Raw genomic sequence first — 21,114 nt, 5'->3', positions numbered from 1 at the left:
TTAGTTTCCTAACCAATTTTTAAACAATATTATTCACCTTGAAAAACTATACAATGATCAATACAGACATTTCATTCCTAAATTCTCTACTTTTTTAATATAGAAGGTTTAACTTCTATAAGAAGCTTTGGAATGATCCAGAATACATAATCAAATAATTAATTCATTTTGTAGAAAAATAAGACAAACAAATTCTTTTGCTACTTTTACCATCACCTTTTTCTGGGTTTATTTTCATCAATGATATTACATTTTCTGAAAGGTAATCCCTGAATGGGAGAAATTTAGGTAGAGCTGCCTTAGAATGTCTGTTGTTAGATTTGGGATGCTTTCATTTGACCATAGTTCCTACAGAGGGCAATCAAGACTGACTTTTGGGTGAGTGTCTGTGGAGACCTCACTATTTTGGGTATTTGCTTTTTAGCTCATCCTGACTACTGTTTCTGGGCATATAGAACTTCCAAATAGAAAATCACTGTAAATTTATGATTGCATTTAGTATTTATCTTACTGGACTTAAGCCATCTAAATCTGTCATTCCCATCATCCAGTATTACAGACATCAATAGGTAGCATGAAAAATAAAGTTAATTTCAGTGATTGGTGGGTTATTTTATTTTTCTTTTGACAGTACTGGGGTTTGAACTCAGGGTCTCCCACTTGCTAGGTAGGTACGCTATCCTTGATCCATAACTCTGACACATTTTGTTTTAGGTTATTTTTTGGATGGGGACTCATGTTTTTGCCCTGGGCCAGCCTTGGACTATGATCCTAATACTTACTCCTCTGCATAGCTGAGGTTACAGATATTTACCACAATGCCCAACTTGCTGGTTGAGATGGGGTCTTGTTAGCATTTTGCCTAGGCTAACCATGACCCTCTTGATCTCCACTTCTTCAGTAGCTGGGAATACAGGTGTGTGTCACCTCACCCAGCTGGATTCTTATTTCTTTTAGGTTCAATCTGTAAGAGCTAGCAACTTTCTAAAGCAGGCTTACTACACCACCAACACTATCAATCTCAAATCCATGTATGCATGGATTTGGCAATATAATTTCTCTCTCCTCTCCTAACACTCCCAGAACACTTAAATGTTTAATCATCTTCTAGCATGTCACTATTATGGACTGCTGTCAATTGCACTTTAGTGAATTTGCTATATGTCTTCCCTCCCACATTGGTCCTGTAAATAATTCAAAGACAATTTTTTCTGAAATTTAGTTTATTCCCTACTTACCTGCTCTACAAGAGAAATCCTCCATCCCTCCCAGTATTCCTCATTTCAGGAAATAAGTTTAGAACTATAGTTCATAAGTATGTCTCCATAGCTAGCACATTGTTAAAATTGCTATAATCTGTCACATGGACTGTTGCAGTAGTACCCTAATTTGCCTTCTTGCTTTTATTCCTGCACCCTCCTGTCAATTCTGTATACATTAGCCAAAGCAATATTTTAAAAGTGCAGTTTTGATAACATCAATTCACCTGTTCCTGCTTAAAACACCTTCAAGGTCTCCCTTTGTACTTATGTGAAATGACCCATATTTTCCTCTCTTACTTGATCCACCTTGTTTTCCTCCCAGTCTTTGTACTCTTTCCACTACAGATTTTCAATTCAAGAGTGCCATGATTCTGCAACAGACTTTTCACAATATTCTTAAAATCATTTCAACTCTTTAAAATCTAATCACATAAATCTCATCTCAAAGGAGTCATTACTTGTTATCCAGTAAAGGCAAGATCTTTTCTTATATGCTTCATAGTTCTGTCAACCTCTCTTCAATTGGGAATTTGACAGTTCTTTATGTGATTTGATTAATGTAAGTTTCCTTCCCGCCACTAACACCATTTAAACTCTGTAAGGGAAAACATGAACTGTTTTTTGTTTAGCATAGTGCCTTGTACTTAGTGAGTGCATGATAAATCTTTGTTGAATAAGTGAAATATTTTAACTTTATTTTCATATTCTTCAACATTACCAAGCACAATAACGACATGGTAATGATATTATTGATTCTTCTTGGCTCATGGCTTGGTATTGGACCTTAGGCTGAACAACAATAAGAAAATTGGTCAGAGTTATACATTTGCTATGCAGTCAGGATCCTCAGTTACGGATTTTCATTTTTTAGGCAAACATACCATCTATTTTCTTAAAAATACACAAAGATAAATAAAAATGTGGAAAAATGAGAAGATCAACTCAAATGCAGTAAACCTTTTTTTATTCAAGGAGTTAGAAAGTAGAATGTAGGTTTCATATATTCATGGTTAACAGTGAGTCACTCTTTCATCAAAAATTAATTCTCAGTTTCCAAAGCAAAGAGTAAGATACATAAAACCAAAAACATGCAATACTACAGTAATACTGAGCTTGCCTGCATTTTATTAGGAGGACTTAGAATTACTTCAAAATCTTATAATACTCTAGAATTATCATGATAAGCTATCATCTACCACTGCCTTACAGATAGTTTGGATAGAATTGTTTAATAAAATATTTCAGTTAGGAGAGCATATCTTAATATTTCCCCATAGCAATAAGTCTAGTTATAACTAGAAGGAAGGATCTGAGGGTGATTTCAATTAACATACAGCCACATTTCCTCAGGAATAGGTGTCAAAACAGAATGCAAGTATGTGTGAATTTGGATAAATTAATAATTGCTTTTGGTGGAAAGATGAGAACCTTCCAAAAGATAAGATCTGCAGATGGATATTCTATTGCAAATTGATAAACCTCAGTTCCCAGGTATTGTGGGAAATCCCTGAATGTCTATCATGATTCTTATACAATGTTGGGGAGAACATTTATCCCATTTATTACCCAAAAGTTAGCCAAATTCAACATGGTTTAGTTTAGTTATAAGTTCTTCAGCCACAAGTAGAGAATGTAAAATGTATTAACTGTATTATTGATATGAAAAACAATTTAAAGGGAAGATTGATGTTTAATTAGGACTAATTAGGCTGATATAAAAACATCTAGAATGATATCTTTCACTTGATGTCCATCTAGTATACAGCATTATGTAGAAGCATTGACCAAGGAAAGAAATGTTGATCAAGAAACTGTATTTCAGCAAATATGCATAAAAACCCTATTATATTACCAGTTTTCAATAAATAAGGCCAAAGTTTTATCAACCAAACTGTGACTATTTGATAAAATATTCTGATTCAAACGAGTTGAATAATTAATTTTCTTCCTTTACACAATGGGTCTTTAAAGAGTTAATTAGATGATCAAAAAGTCACAATAGTCTATCTCCCTGAATGTTGTTATTTTCCTCTTTCCCCATGTTCATCTAAATCTTGACAAGTATACATTTGGAACTAAAGTGATACCATATGCTGTGTTCACAACTCTGATACCTAATGAACATTGGCCATTTTCACAATATTTGCCAACATACTCTCTCATCAGACCAACTGGAGAGCCCAAAAAGAAACAAGCAATAAAGGGGCAGGTGTGATATTGGGCTACAAGAATGAAGAGAGGCACTAAGGAGTTAGATTACAACTAGAAAGTAAGAGTAGCATTAGTTATGAGTTGCAACAAGGTTAGGTAACTTATGTCCAAGGAAAAAACAAATGCAAGACATTCACATACAGTGTACTGAACCATTTTAACCACCAACTTTCCCTGACTATCCCTCCACATACAGGATTCCAGGTAGCCTATTAGCGTTCTAGGACATTGTATATTCATGAAGATCTACATTAATTTTTCTGTAATAGTTAAAATAGCTTCTGATATTTTGGATTTCATAATATCATAACTGAGCTCCTGGCATTCTCTAGAGGATGCTGAAATTCTTGATAAGGTTTTTGAGACTTACAACTATTTCTCAAAGTGTGGCAAATGGAAGTCACCTGGAAACTTGTTAAAATTCAATTTATTTGGCTATACCCCATGTTAGGACTCAAATCCCTTGGAGGGATTGATTTTAGAAATGAATTAGGTGGCAATGATATGCAGTAAATTTGAGTAACGGTTCCGGGCAATGGAAGGAGGAGTGGAATGCTATGATCCAGATTTCGGCTTTGATATGAAGACAAAATTGGAATGAGGAGAAATTATAATAATGCAGACAAGATGTCATTTCAATGATCAAACTGAAAGATAATGATTATATGAATACTTCAGAGGTGGCATCAAAATGGCTTTCTGGTACTGGTGATTAATCCTAGAGGCTTCAACATGCTAAGCAAGCCAAGCACTCTATCATTGAGGTATATCCCCAGTCCTGGAATCAATAAAAATTTTGGATTACAATATGAGCAAATGATTCAAATTTGCATAGCAAAAAAATCTGGGATTATATCATTATATAAATATGTGTACTTTACAACTAAATGCCTTCCTGAGCCATGAATCTTTTAAGTAGAGTAACATTTGCACATAAAGTATAATAACAGATCTAATTAAAAGTATTTGAGGTGTAAGATTTTATATACCATTATCTTATAGTAAACTATATTAATTAATAATGGAACTAACTCTATAGATGGTAGTAGGGAGGAAGATGCAAGTAAAATGCCCATGATCTCAAATATTACACCCATTCTCATTTTTAGACATCACTGTAGACATTTTGAATGTACTGTGGTTAATATATATCCTTAAAATTCTTCATAGATCATAATACAGGTCTATAAATAAAGACATTTTAAACTTGAATATTACTCTACTGGTAAAATTTTCCTTAAACTGAAGGTCAATGAAATTTAGAGGAAAACTCATGGATCATTCTATCTCTATAAATCTGTTCTATTAATCTTAGTCTTTTTCATTTTACATACCTTTTTTTTACACAATGAAGTGAAAAACAAGTAGGAAAAGTCTCATGTTTAAACAAATTCACTGTAGTACCTTATTCTAAGCGACACTACTTAAAATGCATTAAAGTATGTCTGTCATTCGCTCCCATTCACTTTCTCTGAAACAAAAATAGCTTTCCTAAAAATCAATTGTGGTAGTGATGGCCTTTGCCATTTTCCTTCTAGGACCTGGAATATTTCCATTTCCAAGTCTCTGATACCTGCTGATTCCTATCTCTGCTACCAGATTTCTGACTGCCTAATTGACTCCACAAATGTCATTTGTTTCTGAATTTCTCACTTGTGGAAGATCTGCCAAGGTAAGCTGTTATTCCAAGTTGGATCTCTTTGTTGTAAACTGCTATAGTAAACTCTTTTAAACATTTTATTAGCATATATAATAGAGGGTTTTCATTGTCACATTTCCATCTACGTTTGCAATGCACCTTGGTTATATTCATCCCCTCCAACATTCTCTCAACCCACCTCTGCCCTCTTAAAACAATTTAAACAAATTTTGCTATTCTATTTTCATATATGCATATAAAGTACATGGATCATATTCACTCTCCTTCACCCTTTCCATTCATACTCCTTTCTCCCAATAATGTTCACTCCTTAATAGGGCCTGTTTTGCATTCCAGTTTTTCATTTTTAAGTGTGTATTCATCGTTCAAAGGGGTCTCACCATAGTATTTCAACCCATGAATATATTGTACTTTAATCTAATTAACCTCCTGCATCAATTTCCTTACCCTTTTCTTTCTACCCCCTATTAATTAACAGCTTTCAGTGTACTTTATTATGCCATCTTCCTACACAGATGCAATGTGTATCAATATTCTCTCTCTCTCTTTCTCCATATATATATACATATATATATATACATGTATATATATATATACACAAATCATGTTTGTATTTGTGCATACATTTATCTGCTATGCCTATCATCCACACATGAAAGAAAATATGCAATCTTTGTCTTTCTGAACTTGACTAACTTTACTTAACATGATGATCTTCATTTCCATCCACTTACCAGCAAGCAACATAATTTCATTCGTTATGGCTAATACTCCATTGTATATATAAATACCATGTTTTCTTAATCTATTCATCGATTGTAGGCCTAAAATACATTGCACCAAGAAACTGAAATTTTCTCTGAAGAATTATTTCTTCTCTATAGGAATTGCACACTTGAGAAGCTAATGACTATAATAATTATGATGATAATAATAGTAGCATTTTTGGTTTATTTCTCCGTGCTAAGTTAGCATGCATTAACCTATTTCACTCACAGGCAATCCTATGATGTAGGCATGCTTAGTCCAAGATTATAGATAAGAGAATAAGAAATAGTTTACTTGATCTTAGGTGACAGGACTGGAGAATAACCCAATTTCTCTTAGGTCCCTGGCATTCTTGGGGTGGGTGGAAGGACCCGAGACTACACCTTAAAACAAGACTCCCTGATTTTTGACAGCTTGTTTCTCCCTTCCTGATTGTTTCTTGGCTTGCAAAACAACTCAGGAACTTCCAGTTACTCAACTAGCCAGGCATGTCGACCTGTTCCATCTGCTGATCGCAGATAATCAGAAACCAGAGACTCTCTCCCTCCCCCATGGCTTGGACCCTTCTATAAAGCCCACTACCCAATTCAGCCAAGCCGCTTCACTCTGAACCTGACAGTGACAGCCCATGGTCTGGATTAATAAATCTTTTCTTTCCACGCATGGCGTGGTCTTTATTCTGCAGTACCTTACATCTGGTGCCAAAACCCGGGAGAGGTTACAGGACGCTCTGGCCTGGGCTGCTCCCTTGGCCTTCGTGTCCTGCCCTCTCCCAAACCCAGACTGCTGAATTGACCCCACATGCCTCCTGACTGTGGATTTCTGACCTTACTGCCTTGCCTGCTTTTTCCATCCATCATTAGCCTTTCTCTTCCACTGCTCTTCACCTGACCTACTCCTCAGACTCGGTGAGTGTCACTTTCCCTGGGGTTGCCTCTTCCCTCTCTCTCTCAGGTCTCAGAAGTCACAGGCACTGTGCCAAGCACACCTCCTACCCCTATTTGGAGCGCCCACCGCTTAGCATGGGGATGCCTGGCTAACCGGCTGAGGCATTCTCTGTCGGATGGCAACCCAAGCTGGGGACACCTGCCCTTGGGAACCCGTTCAGGTGACACTCACACTCTCCTTCCCTCTCTCTCTCTCTCTCTCTTGCTCTCCCTCTGTTTTCCTTTCCTCCACCCAAGGTGAGAGCTCGACAGCCCCTCCAGCTTACTACAACCAAACGGCAACCAGACAATTCTGCTGTCTTTGCCTGAGTCATGTAAGGGAGGCTAGATCTTGACCTAGATCTATACTGGCCTGAAGAGTAAACTCACCAAGGCACCTGCCTTGTTCTCTCTCTTGCTCTCCCTCTGTCTGTCTCTCTTCCTCTCTCTCTCTCTCTCTCTCTCTCTCTCTCTCCCCTTCTACATTCTGGAGACCTCCTACTCTACATTAGATGTGTCCACTGGGATGCCTTCTCCACACCCCCCCCCTTGGTCTCCAAGAGGATATATAACCTAAAAGACTAATTTATTATTGCAACACCGTTTGGCCTCAGTACAAGCTAGACAATCATTCACAATGGCCTGAAAATGGTACTTCTGATTTTCAGACACTTCTAGGTCTTGACAATTTCTGCCACCGCAACGACAGTGATCCAAAACTCCATTCGTCCAAGCTTTCCTTTCTCTCTGCTCTCAACCCTCCCTGCTCCAATCTTGTAATGCTGTTCAAATCCTCCTTGCCAGCAACAAACCCCCTCTCAAAGTCTGTGTCTCTCCCTCCCACTGAACTCTCATACTTGTGACCTCACAGGATCTGTCTGCCCACCTCCCAACTCTTCCTGCTAGCCTTCTGAATCAATCTCTTCTCCCACCTTGTCCTCCCATGACTCAGACCCCCCTTCTTCCATCCCTGCTGACTCTCCCAAACATCTGCCACCCTATTTCCCTTCTACAGTAGTTACAATTGACCCTGAGCCATCGGATCCTCAGAAACCAATACTGCCAGCCTTGCCCTCAGCCCCTGCTACACCCTCACCCTTCTCCTCCCCATCTGCATCCCATACCCGCTCCCATACCTCCTCTCAAGCATGCCCAGCCCATCTCTACCCACTCCAGGAGGAGGCAGGAGCTGACGGCATTATCAGAGTTCATGTGCCCTTTCCCATGACTGACCTCTCCCAAATTGAAGAGACTTGGCTCCTTCTCTAATGACTCAGTCTCTTATATTAAAAAATTTAAATACCTAACCCAATTATTCTCAACTCTCATTTTATTTCCCAATCTTTCCCTGATATTCAAAGAAAACTTAAACAGGCAGAGGATGGCCCTCAGACCCCCCCCAGGGAGATCTTGTGAAAATGGCATTTAAGGTATTTAATAACTGAGATGAGATTTGAGACCAGTGAAAGGCACAGCTCTTGGCTGCTGCCCTGAGACTACCTCCTCCAACTTCAAGATGGGCTGGACAACAATGCACACCTCCAGAGCCTGACAGGACACTGGGCAAAACAGTGCCCTTCATCTCGCCCACCGCCAGGACCCTGTCCATAATGTGGCCAGAATGGACACTGGGGAATCAACTGCCCCTCTATGTCTCTGCAAGGTAGGTCAGTCTCCCACTACCACTCTCAACAGAGTGAAGGCCTAATGGACCTCTTGGGCTTGGTGGCAGAAGACTGATGTGGCCCTGGGGCCTGGGCCCCCTTCAAGATCAGCTCGGAGGAGCCCAGGGTAACTGTTCAAGTAGCAGGTAGACCTCAATCACCTACTTGGTGCTACCTGACTTCTCAGGTAAGCTTTATCCTTCACAGATCTCCATGGTAGGGATGGACAGTCTCATCCACCAGCCAAAAAGGAAAGACAGTTTTATTTAAAATTAAAGTTCTTGTGGAAGACAATTTTGAAGTACAAGTTGCAAAGTAAACTACTGAAAAGGATATAGATAGATAAACTTCAATGTGTAATAAAGTTAAAGTCAACTATAATGTAAGAGCTGCCTAAAAAGATTTTTAAGGTCATGTCAAACTAAAATCTAACTCTCTATGTCTATAAAATAACAAAGTTATCTTAAACATATTATCAAAAAAAATTATTTGTGTTTTCTGTTAACCTTGTTAAGCTTTAAGTACTACTAAATCAGAGTTCATTTACATATTTACTCATGTGTCTAAAATGACCACCTTATAACTGTGTTCTGTGTCTATACTTTATTTAAATATGGTACAAACATTTACAGAGTTAAAAGTGTCAGTTTATAAAAAATAATGAGCTAAAGCTCTCTTTTATCCAAAAGTGCTATATTTAACCTCCATTCTGACAGTCAGCATCTATTTGCCTTTAAAGGTCCCACAAATGCTAACCTGGTCAGTTTTGCCATAAGAATTTAAAGACAGCCCTCATCTTTGTGGACAAACCCTAACCAGAGACTTATTAGATTGGCACTACCCAGAGGCCACCCTTCTTCAATGCAGAGCCACAGAGCACCTTATCTGCAGGGCAACTGAGTCCTTTTTAAAACTTTATGGCCTCTGGGGATACAAAGTCTCTAAAGAGAAGGTTCACTTATGCCTCCCATAAGTCACCTACCTAGGTGTGGTCTTAAAGGGACAGGCTCCCTAAAGCCCATCCTTCTTGAGCCCCTTTTAAATAATGTATGGCCACCTATTTCTCTTAAAAAACTTGCCTCTAACAGACTCTGCTCCTCTGGCTGACTATCTTAATCTCCTCTGGGAACTTCTCAGACAGCAGGCAGACCAGGTCCTGCCCTACTCTTCAGAGGGCCCTATAACAATTTCAATTAAACCAAGGGATCTTGCTCTCCTCAAGGATCTTCGACCCTCTGTTGGGACGTCAGTGGACCAGTCCTCATCTTGTCATCCTCACAATGCCCACCGCTGTCAAGCTCAACGGGACCCCCCAGTGACAGCATCTTTCAAGGATAAAACACTGCCCACCACCCCAGACTCTTCCATAACAGCAAAGGATGAGTACTCTTGCATACCTCTGGGCCCCACGCTTCTACGCCTCCCCTGCAAACTCTCTCCCTCTTCCACTCCACATAAGCTCTTATTTCTCATCTGGCTCTCGATCTGCTTTCCCTTCGCAGCCCAGAAATCCTCCTCCTGTGACCCATGCATGCACATTGCAAGGGCAGGAAGTGTTGTTACTAAGACTTTACTCTTCCACACTTCCTATTCTTGTGTAGGCTCTTATCGGGTCATGCACTCACAATCACACCATCTATCAAGTTTGTTCCCATGATAATCAATTTATCTGCTTCAACCCCACTTATCACCCTGTAGAGCAATGGTTAGAACTCAGGAGTGGCCACCTTGCTAGGAACATTGTTACTCGAACCCAGGTGTTTGATCCTGAAAAACCAATGTCATTATTGTTTGATGCTTGTGTGGCCATAGACAAACTATGTGGAGGTACAGGCTGTGGCTGTGGAGGCCTGGGTTGGGAAAGGACCTATACATCAAATGAAAATATATATGCCGGGGAGACAACTCCCGGCCATGTAATAATGAAGGTTATCATTTTTGCCTTTATTGGAGTTGTGTTTCATGGGCCACATGGCACGAGGCACACACTTAGCCCTCCTTCAAAAGGGCACTACTACCCCTAACTGCAGTCAAGGCACCTGTAACCCTGTAAATTTCACTGCACTTAAGCCATCTGATTGGACACAGGGATAAATAATTAGCATAAGGATAGATGGCCAAGGCTTTCACCCTGGGACTCTGTTACACCTTAAGTTAACAACTGTTACCCATGAGAGTTCCCCATACCAGGTCTTCCACTCCTTTTATGAGGAAATGCCAAATAAATTCCCCATTTCTGTTACAACGAAAAACTTGTTCCTCACCTGGCCAAATCTATAGCTCAGACACTAAATGTCACTTCATGCTATGTGTGTGGGGGAGCCAACATGGGAGACCACTGGCCCTGGGAGGCAAGGGAGTTAGACCCACGAGTGCCTTTCAATGAAAGTGCCTTCCCATGACACAAGACAGGTGTCTGGTTCCTTAAAACTTCCATTATTGGAAATTACTGTATCTCCCGCCATGGAAGACAATTCTCCACCCTAGTGGGGGACCTAACTTGTCTAAGACAGAAGTTTTACAATGACACAGTCCAAGAGACCCAGTGGTGGGGTATCCCAAACCATACAGAACCCCAGCCTCACCCACTGACCAACTTTTCTAATCTCAAAACAACATGGGACAATCTTACTGCAGATATAAACTGGCAGGCTCCCAGGGGGCTGTATTGGATCTGTGGAAGGCAAGCCTATACAGTGTTGCCTAGAAACTGGTTTAGGTCTTGTGTGCTGGGCTCCATCAGACCATCTTTCTTCTTGCTCCCCTTTGAACAAGGTGAAAATCTGGGAGTCCCCATATATGAACAAAGATTAAATAGAAAAAAATGGGGAGCCTTACAAATAGGCACTTGGAAGGATGATGAATGGCCCCTTGAGTGAATCATCCAGTACTATGGTCCTGCCACTTGGCTTTGGACTATTTGCTAGTCTCTGAGGGAGGAGTTTGTAGAAAATTTAACCTGAGCAACTGCTGCCTACAGATTGATGATGAAGGAAAAGCCATAGAGGAGATCACTGAGGGAATGACAAAGCTTGCCCATGTCCCCGTCCAAACTTGGAAAAACTGGGATCCTAATAACTTGTTTGGAGGATGGTTTTCTGCCATAGGTGGATTTAAAACACTGGTGGGGGCAGTGGGCCTAATTCTGGGAGTGTGCATAATACTTCCCTGCTTCCTTCCCTTGATTATATGATCTATTAGGTCCATTATAGAGGCTACTATAGAAAGAAAAACAGCTGCACATGTGATGATGCTATGGAAATACAAACCCTTAAACCAGGAAAATGCTCTTTAACCCTAGATGCCTCCAGGATCATTCAGGGAACTCAGTAGACTTCCCACCAGATGCTACTACAACCTTCTCCCAATAACTGGCCTTGTCTGCAAATGAAGCCTGGGACAAACCATCATCCTCTGCTCCTGGGGATCTCACAAATTTCCAAATTCCAGCCGAACCCCCTTTAACAATGCCCCCATTCAGCATGAAGCAGCTAGATCTATCAGATTGATCAGCGCCCATAATACCAACAAAAGGCTGGAATATTAGGTCCCTGGCATTCTTGGGATGGGTGGAAGGACCCGAGGCTACCTTAAAACCAGACCCCCTGAATGATGACATCTTGTTTCTCCCTTCCTGATTGTTTCTCAGCTTGCAAAACAACTCAGGAACTTCCAGTTACTGAACTAGCCAGGCATGTCGACCTGTTCCATCTGATGATCGCAGATAATCAGAGACCAGAGACTCTCTCCCACCCCCATGGCTAGGTCCCTCCTATAAAGCCCACTACCCAATTCAGCCAAGCTGCTTCACTCTAAACCCGACAGTGACAGCCCGCAGTCTGGATTAATAAATCTTTCCTTTCCACACGTGGCATGGTCTTTATTCGGCAGTACCTTACAATTTCTGCTTCAGTTTCCTTCTAGTTCATTCTATTTCATTTTGGCAAATAATGCATCCCCATCCTTATCAAAGATGTGTCTGATAGTTCCTGATTTTAGAACATAAAGTTTAATATCAATACACATTCTTAAACTGAAACACACACGTACAAACATACCAATCAGAACATTCAAGTGACCTTTATTCTAATGTAAAAATTATGACCTTACTTTAGCTATACATTTTGTATGATGAATTGAATCTAACATGTATTTTATTATTGAAGGAATAACAAAAGACCTGGTTAAATAGTGCAACTGTCTCAAGAATAAATACCCATCACTTCAAGAGGGCTTGAACTGTATGATGGACATGAATTACAATACACCTAAAAAAATTTCATCCATCTGCATATAAGTATCCAGATCACCAAGTTAGAAGTGGATACAGATACCAACAATGCATAAATGTGTATTTGGGTGAGTGCAAGGAAAGGAAGGACTAGAATTGGTATAAATATCCATATGAGGAAGGAGAGATTCAGTATTTTCTTTAAAAAAATAATAAAGTCAAAAGCCACACTGAAACTGAAAAGGTCACATTTTAGAGGATCTCTCTTCTATAATTGTGCTGCTGGGTCACAGCTATGTCCTACCACTACAGTTTTGCCATTTGTTTGGCCCAGTTATTTAATATGACTTTTATTGATAAAGGGAAAAGTGCCAATTACTGTCAAATATTCAGCAGTACCTGGGAGCTTGCAGGTAGGTGTGTGGTATTTCTAGACCAAGATTTTCAATATTGTCAGCTTGACATATACTATTGGAATACTCATTGTCATGGGGAATTGTGCTGTACATTGTAGAACATTGTAGAATCCTTAACAGAATCCCTGGCCTTTACTCACTAGATGCCAAATAGCATCCTGCCATCCCAGTTGTGACAACCAAAAATGTCTTCAGATATTGCCAAATATCAGCTAGAGTACAAAATCTCTCCCACTTGCATACCACCACTATGGGTTAAAAAAAAAACTATTCAGTTACCTATATTTCTTAATCCTCGAAAAACTGACTCTCCCTTCCAATAAAGTAATTTGTTATCTATAGCTGAATACTTGGTTTACTGAAAATTTTGGAGTAGAGTTAAATAATGAAAGTTGTTTTATTCTGTGGAGCATATCTGAGCTATTAATTTAACTTGGATTTTACATACAGTCATAGTCTATGTTCTTATGTATAAAAATGCACACAAAAATGAAAAAAATGAGCCAATAAATATACATTCTATGTCTTTTATCTGCACAACCATATTTCCATCCATGACTACATATATGTAATTCAAAAACAATTACTTAATGTACTAAAATATATTGAATTTTTCTCTTTGAGTCATTTCTTTCCTCTCTTATCCTTTTCTTTGACAAAACTTCCCTAAGGTTCAAATGTGGCAGGGATGAAGAAGGGAGTCCTTCACAGAGTACTCATTCAACTGCTTAGCCCAACAGCATAAATTTGATCTTGTAATTAGTATTCAACTCAGCATCTTTGACAGAAACCAGTGTTGCAGCCAAGAGGTGGTTTAAAGCACATAAATCATAGATCAATGACAGAACTCGAAGCACTGGATGGATTGCAAAAGTAAAGCTTCAGTTAAGGATAGATTAACTGTTGCCCTGCAGAAATTCTTTAATCTCTCTGAAATATATATAAAACAAATTAAATTAGATCTGATCATATTTATAGCATATGCATATAATATTGAAATGTACTCTTCCTCCACAGTAACATTGATGTTTTGGAAATGTAGAAATGTGTGTGCACTCTCGCGTCAAGAAAATAACCCATGTTTCTAACACTTTATTTTCAGATGATCTTAAAAGACCCACAAAGCACATTTGTTAAAAGTAGCAATTATATTAGTAACATGAAAGCTGTCTTAAATTTCTTCATGATGCTTAATTTAAAAGGCAAATTTAAAGATATATTTCTGTTTCTTAAACAACAATGTAAATGTTTGCATTCAAATCTTGTAACTACTAAAGTTCATACAAATGTTTATGCTATGGTTAAAAAAACTACTAAAATGGGAGGGTATATGAGTTTTATGATAAAAATATCATCCCATTAAGAATAACCATTTGATTTACCCTTCTGCATTTTTAGAATCTAGGACTACTAAAAACCATGGAAATTTGACTTTTAGTAATTTAAATATATGTATTTTCAAGTGTGGCATATTATAATATCCTCAGTAAAAGTGATAATTAAATTTTGAGTTGCATTGATCATCCCTTTTTGAAAAATCAAGCCCTTCTACTTTAAATCAGGAGCTTTTATTCTTAACACTAAAGAACATACCCAAAGTAATAGTGAAAGTTTTTCTAATACAATTCCAAACAGTTAAAAAACAATTAGGCAAAATGCAGAGAAAGTATCAATACATAATCCTGTCACTTTAGATGCTCTTTCTTGTAATAACTGAATAAATTTGCAGAGTTAAATTGCTTGAAAAATGACCAAATATAATGAATGAAACCAAAACTTTTATCACCAAATTTTAGAACTGTTACTCTAAATAAAAAAAAAACCTACAAAATTAGTACCAATATGATAAAAATATCTTTGTGCTAAAAAAGAAGGCAATGGGTAAATTAATTTTTAAATATTTTTCTCTTACATTTTATATTTATGAAATATTCTTGTGGCTCCTTTTCATAAAACTAATTCACAAACACCTTATTCACCATATAGATTTTCTGTGACTATTTTTAAAATAGGGATACTCAACAGGGGAATTTCAATTTTAAAGTGTAACTGCTGAAAATCAAGATTAGTGAAGACAGTATATTCCTATTACTGCACTATATATTATTCATTACCAAGTCAAGTTAAATTTTATTATGTTCTCTTTTTGTTAGTTTTATAAAGTACCACAGGTCTCTGATCTTGAGGTCAAACTATAAATCTACAATTAAGTAAAAGCAGTCTAAAAAGAATTTTAATGTGACATTGTATGTTTGAATTTTGGATCAAAGATCTCTGAATCTATCTGTGATTAACTTGCTCCAAATTATATCAGTTTTCATTTGATGTCTGCTGTGACTAAAACCTTAACATTTGTCTAAAATTATAATGTATGTAAGTATAATCATTTATATTAGAAAACATTGGTCACATTACTAGAGATCCATTTAAGGAATATTAAATAACCACAGGGTGCTCAACTGTGCTCCACCAATTGGTTACAATTTGTAAAACATTCTTTTAATAGATCTAGATTGTAATTTCTCAATTCATTCACTAACAGATTCACTCAAGTTCAAAGGGAAAAAAATCCCCAAAATACAACCCATACTTATACTCAATAGAATAACACAAAAACTATTTCAAGATGTGAACAGACATTAAAAGTAGAATTTGGTATATAACTTTTCAAATATTAGAGGTGAATATTCTGAAATGAGATACATTTATAGCAGTTAAGTGTTCTTGGCAGTTTATAAGAATCAAAAGGATGCTAAATTTTTTTTTTGTAGGAGAATATTCATAGGTTTATTTTTAGTTGCCCCCCAACCTAGAGATAGCCCAGGTATCTATCAACAGCAGGATAAACAAACTAGTATGTTCACAAAATGGAATTCTACTCAACAATAAAAAGAAGCAAACACTGGTAAACACGACAACATGGTTGAATCTCAAATACACTGCAAGGAATGAAGGGATGCTAAATTGTATCCTTCAGTATTCACCTGATGAAACATGTGAGACATTAAGTGAATAAAGCATTAAATGCAGCCATGAAAGTTCATCATTTTATTCAGTCATGCCATTATGTCAGTTTCTAAGTCAAATATTTCATCCCAAATAAAAATAGCTAATATATCATTGAGAAAGTTTTTCAAAGGGTTTCAGGCTCACAAATACATATGCATTTTAATAAGTCTGGATATCAAATGTTTTATAAGGAAAAAAATTAAAAAGAGAATAGTTTAGCAAACTCTACCAGATCTGTTGCAAACTAATGGAGTTTTTAAATACCACCTAATGCAAAGCATACTCTAGCTAGTAATAAGATTAAAAGCTTTTCAAGTTGCTATCTTGGGAAATTTCTTTCAAAGAAATTACTACAAAGCCTTGTTTTAGTAGGTTCCCCTACTGTGCTTCCCACTGTGTTTTTTTAATAAGGAAAGCTATCCATCCATAGAGGTGTATCCTGTTCTCCATGCTTCACTGTCTAGCAGCAGGCAGATACAGTAGACACTTGAGTGTTTGACTCTTTAATTCTCACTCCATAATATTGATCCCTGCTTTTGCTGACTGATGCATGTAGCTTTGTGGTTTGCCCACTATGAGTGGGCACAGATTTCCTCTACCCAATAATCTCCCCCTTAATAGTCACTCTTAGCCAAAACAATACACAATCTGAGCTGTCTCTATGTAAATAAGGTAATAGACTTGTGTTGTAATCACAACAAAAAAGCCAAGTTTTCTAGCTTAAATTGTTGAAAAAGAGAAGGCAAATTTAATTACATAGGATCAAAATATCTTATTACTAATGTACCAAAAATAACATCAGAAGTTGCTTTTAAAATTCTCTTATGTTCAGTTTATATTTTAAACTATATGGAAAATGGCCATTAAATAAAAGAGTATTGAGAAGTGTTATAGAGGTGGCATGGAGTAGCACATAAAAATTTTCTTTCGTGCCATAATAACTCAGATTGAGATTTTAAATTACAAACAAGAAAAATATTGTTTTTGCCACGTGGAGATCTCTTTGTTATTTTAAAGTGAAAAGCCAATTGTTTTATGAAAAAAATAAAAGGACAAACTTTTCTTATGCAACAATATGAGAAAAGATATTTTACTCACAATAAGAACAAATACATAAAGAAGAGAACATTTTGGGCACTACACTTTCTAGGCAACATCTATGTATTTGGCAATCCACCAGTTCATTTACTTTGTTCTTACGTATACTTTTTGTTATTAAGTAATAAAAATGAAATTCTTGATAAATCCTAAAATCCCTGCCTTTTACAAAGTTGTGTATTGTTTTGCAAGGTCCACGTTTGGTCATAAGGTCTGGAGCAAGCATTCTTGCAACCAATTTCTTCCACTAGAAAGATTAGTTACATCAAGCAAACATGTATTTATTCTGAAAAAAATGTTTTTCAGAACTGACAACATAGTTTTTAATGAAAAAATTCTATGTAAACTGTTAATGTTCTCTACAAATTTAAAAACTACATGAAATTTCTATTAATTATTTATAGAATACTACTACCTCTCTTCATACACAGAAGAAAATATACACTGAGTGACTCAAGAAAAAAATATTCCATTAGGAAAAGCTACATGTTTAGGATTTTTGTTTCTGATTCTCATGATTAGTAGTGACAAATGTTTTTTAAAAAACAGAACATTCAAAATTATTCTTAGATTCAAAAATAGCTAAAGGATTTTAGTATTTTGTGCCTCAGATATCATATAAACAGCAAGGTTTCTAGTATAGGGATTGAATTTTACATGTAATTAAAATTGGTAGATAAAAATGAGACTGTACAAAGACTAATGGTATAGTGTCACCAGTATTGGGTTGTGCTGCATCCATGACAACAGAATGCAAGGTTGGTTTTAATACTTATTTTAGATATACTCACAGCTGAATGCTAATGCAGCTATACTGAGAAAAATCTAAGGCCACTGATCTTACATACAGTATACAAAAAATTGCAAAATCAGAAAAGAACAGAAAGATTAATATCAGAACATGAGAATCTCTCAAAAATTATTCACTTCTAAATGTATATAGAAAGAATAATGATCAACCATTTAAGAAAACATATGTATTTATACATAAACACCAAATTCAGTAAAAGGGATGTTTTGCTGCTAGTTGTTTTTTGAAAGCATAATTAGCAAAGAAAGAAATAATTCAATTTCTTTCTACATTGAAACTAAATATTGGTCACTTATTTCAAGTAAGCATTGGTACAATATTGTCTAACCTATCTTCAAAAATGAGGCAGAAAAAACATAGAAAGAAAATGCAACTGTGGAACTCTTACTGATCTGATGAAATAAAACCTAGCTGATTTCTTGATAAAACAAGAATGCATTATCCAAATTTCATATTAGTCTGTTCCCTTGTTTTGAAGATGAAAATATAAATTAAAATAAGTGATTAGTAAAGGAGAAGAGAGAAAGAAAGAAAGAATACATTCAACGTACATATAGAGAGGTAGATTCCTTCTCTGAGGCAATCTCATCTAGACCCCAAAGTAAAGTCTATGATTAAACTTAGCTATCTTATCATGGAGACTCTAATTGCATTATTGTTAGGCTTACCTTTTTCTCAGAAACCAAGAGAACTCTTCTGGAAATTCTGTTCCAATAGAGTAATTTCTTTTTGTAAATGGAAAGATACCTGCATCTGTACTCAGCCAATGTGAAGTAGACTTTAGAGCTAATTCATTCCACTATAAAATAATAAAGGAAATAAGCTAACTCATAATAATACTGATCACTGACAAACTAGAAAACCCCACACAGATGGACAGAAATACACACACACACACACACACACACACATACACATTAAGATGCAAAGCTTGAATTATGCAATACAGAGCAGTTCTTCCTTTGTATTAGTCTGAAAAGTCTAGTGTTCTGTCCCTAGATTCCCTTTAACCCATATCCCTTGACAGTGGTTGTATTACAGATGTTTTATTCACTTTAGCTTCCTCTTATTCTTATTTTGTGGTGTCTTTAGTAATAAATTTAGATTGAATTGGTATGCAGAATAATTTGAAATGCAGAATAATTTAATTTAATATTGGTGTTGAGTTAGACACTGAATTAATCCAAAATTATTCCTTCTTCTTTAAGAATTGTTTTAGGAAATAATCGATATATAATTTAGTTAATCACAAGAGAAACTCAGAAAAAGAGGATATTATTAAGTCCAAAGTGAGTGTTTATCCTGGCCTGGTTATTAATCATTAACATTGACTAAGTGTAATGGATAATTATCCAGTTTTCTTCTTCATAACATAGTCAAATTGTGCTACAAATTTAACTCATATACATATTAATTTATTCACCCTCATCCATTAAATAAATAGTTATCAAGAACTTATGTGAGTCACATAGAAGTTACATGGGTTTGGAGTTTCTATACATAGTAGTACCGTACAGTAAAATGGAATCTAGCTCCAAACTGTTTGAAATCAGAAGCCACCTGTAGCCATTTTGTACCTGAGTGGTCTTGGACAAGTAACTAGTTTTCTTTGTGTTCCTTGTTTTCTCATCTGTAAAATGAAAATGATACTAATGTTATCTACCCATAAGGTGTTGTAAAGATTAAATAAAGTAATTAGGGCAAAGAACTTTGGCCAAAGAATTGTCAAATAATACATACTAATAAGCACTTGGTATCATAATCATTTTTCATTTGCATGTGTAACCAAGTGACCACTTAAAGACCATAACTTCATGCCAATGACTACAATGTTAAGTAAACCTTTTGATATAGCGTAGAAACTTTAAGATATAATTTACATTTCCTTTCCTTAATTCATTATTCTAGGCCTATTTTTCTTTAGAGAATCTTCCTGTTGTTTTTTTTGTTTGTTTGTTTGTTTTGTTTTTTAAGCTGCACATATTTGTTTCTTCTTTTCCTTTTCTACTCACTTTTCAACCTTCTCCAATCTGGGTTCCATCACCATTTTTCCAAAGAAAATTATCTTGACAAATCTTGCTGTTAAAACCAGAAGGAGGATTAGGGGTGTGGCTGAATTGATAGAGTGTCTGACAAGTGTGAGACCTTGAAGTTAAAGCCCAGTATCACGGGAAAAGAGTATGATGCTTTATTGGTCTAAGGCATAGCTCAAGTGGCACAGTGCCTGTCTAAAGTCAGTGGATGTGTAATTATTATGTTACTTGTTAGGAGAATTTTAACAAATTTGACCTTTCTGCTCTTCTTCAATCACTCTCATCTCTTTGTTGATAATATTATATTTACTTATTTTTCCTCCTATCTTTTGAGTCGCCTCATCTCCAAGTGTTTTATTTTTTTTTCCTTTTCCTCTTGCATACTAGGTAAGTGACCCTCTATTTGAGCCTGCACCCATGCCTTTATTTTGTACTTTGTTTTAGAAAGTTTTAGAAATAGGGTTCTCCCCTAACTTTGCCCAGAGTGGATGTTTACTCCTGATCCTCCTGCCTCTGCCTTCCAAGAATTAGCTGGAATTACAGTATGCACCATCATGCCCAGATTCTAGCTGCTTCTTTTGACATATAAAACTATTTATATGTATGTAGTGGCATGTGATTTTTCAATATATATATACATTGTGCAATGTTCACATCAGGGTAAACATCTATTTCAAACACCATTTCTTTATAGTTAAAACACAAAATCCTATACTCTAGTTTTTTGGAAATGTACATTATATTATTACTATCTATAATCACTCAACCCTGCAGTAGAATACCAAAACTGATTCCTTTATCTACTGTAACATTGCACTCATTTACTAAATCTGACCTGCTGCTCTCCCCAAATTCTGGCAACCAATACTCTGCTCTCAACTTCTATGAAATCAATTTTTTTAGATCATGCACTATTTGTTTTTCTGTGTTGGCATATTTCACTGAATATAATGTGATATAATTCCATCCATGTTTTCTCAAATGACAGGATTTAATCATTTTTATGATTGAATATTATTCCATTG

At 36.5% G+C, this 21,114-nt stretch overlaps 1 long non-coding RNA gene across 1 annotated transcript in view; it reads right to left on the bottom strand.

Moving 5' to 3' along the window:
* Nucleotides 1-21,114, bottom strand: part of LOC141419583 (uncharacterized) — a 315,071-nt gene that overhangs the window by 168,679 nt on the left and 125,278 nt on the right. The window contains exon 5 of the long non-coding RNA XR_012444226.1: nt 19,634-19,686. This is a non-coding gene — a long non-coding RNA (uncharacterized lncRNA). The remainder of the gene's footprint in view (nt 1-19,633; nt 19,687-21,114) is intronic.

The sequence above is a fragment of the Castor canadensis genome, chromosome X, assembly GCF_047511655.1.
Source record: "Castor canadensis chromosome X, mCasCan1.hap1v2, whole genome shotgun sequence".
In the NCBI taxonomy this organism is placed as follows: Eukaryota; Metazoa; Chordata; class Mammalia; order Rodentia; family Castoridae; genus Castor; species Castor canadensis.
The sequence above is the reverse complement of the archived record's forward strand: the minus strand, read 5'-3'. Positions and strand labels throughout refer to the sequence as shown.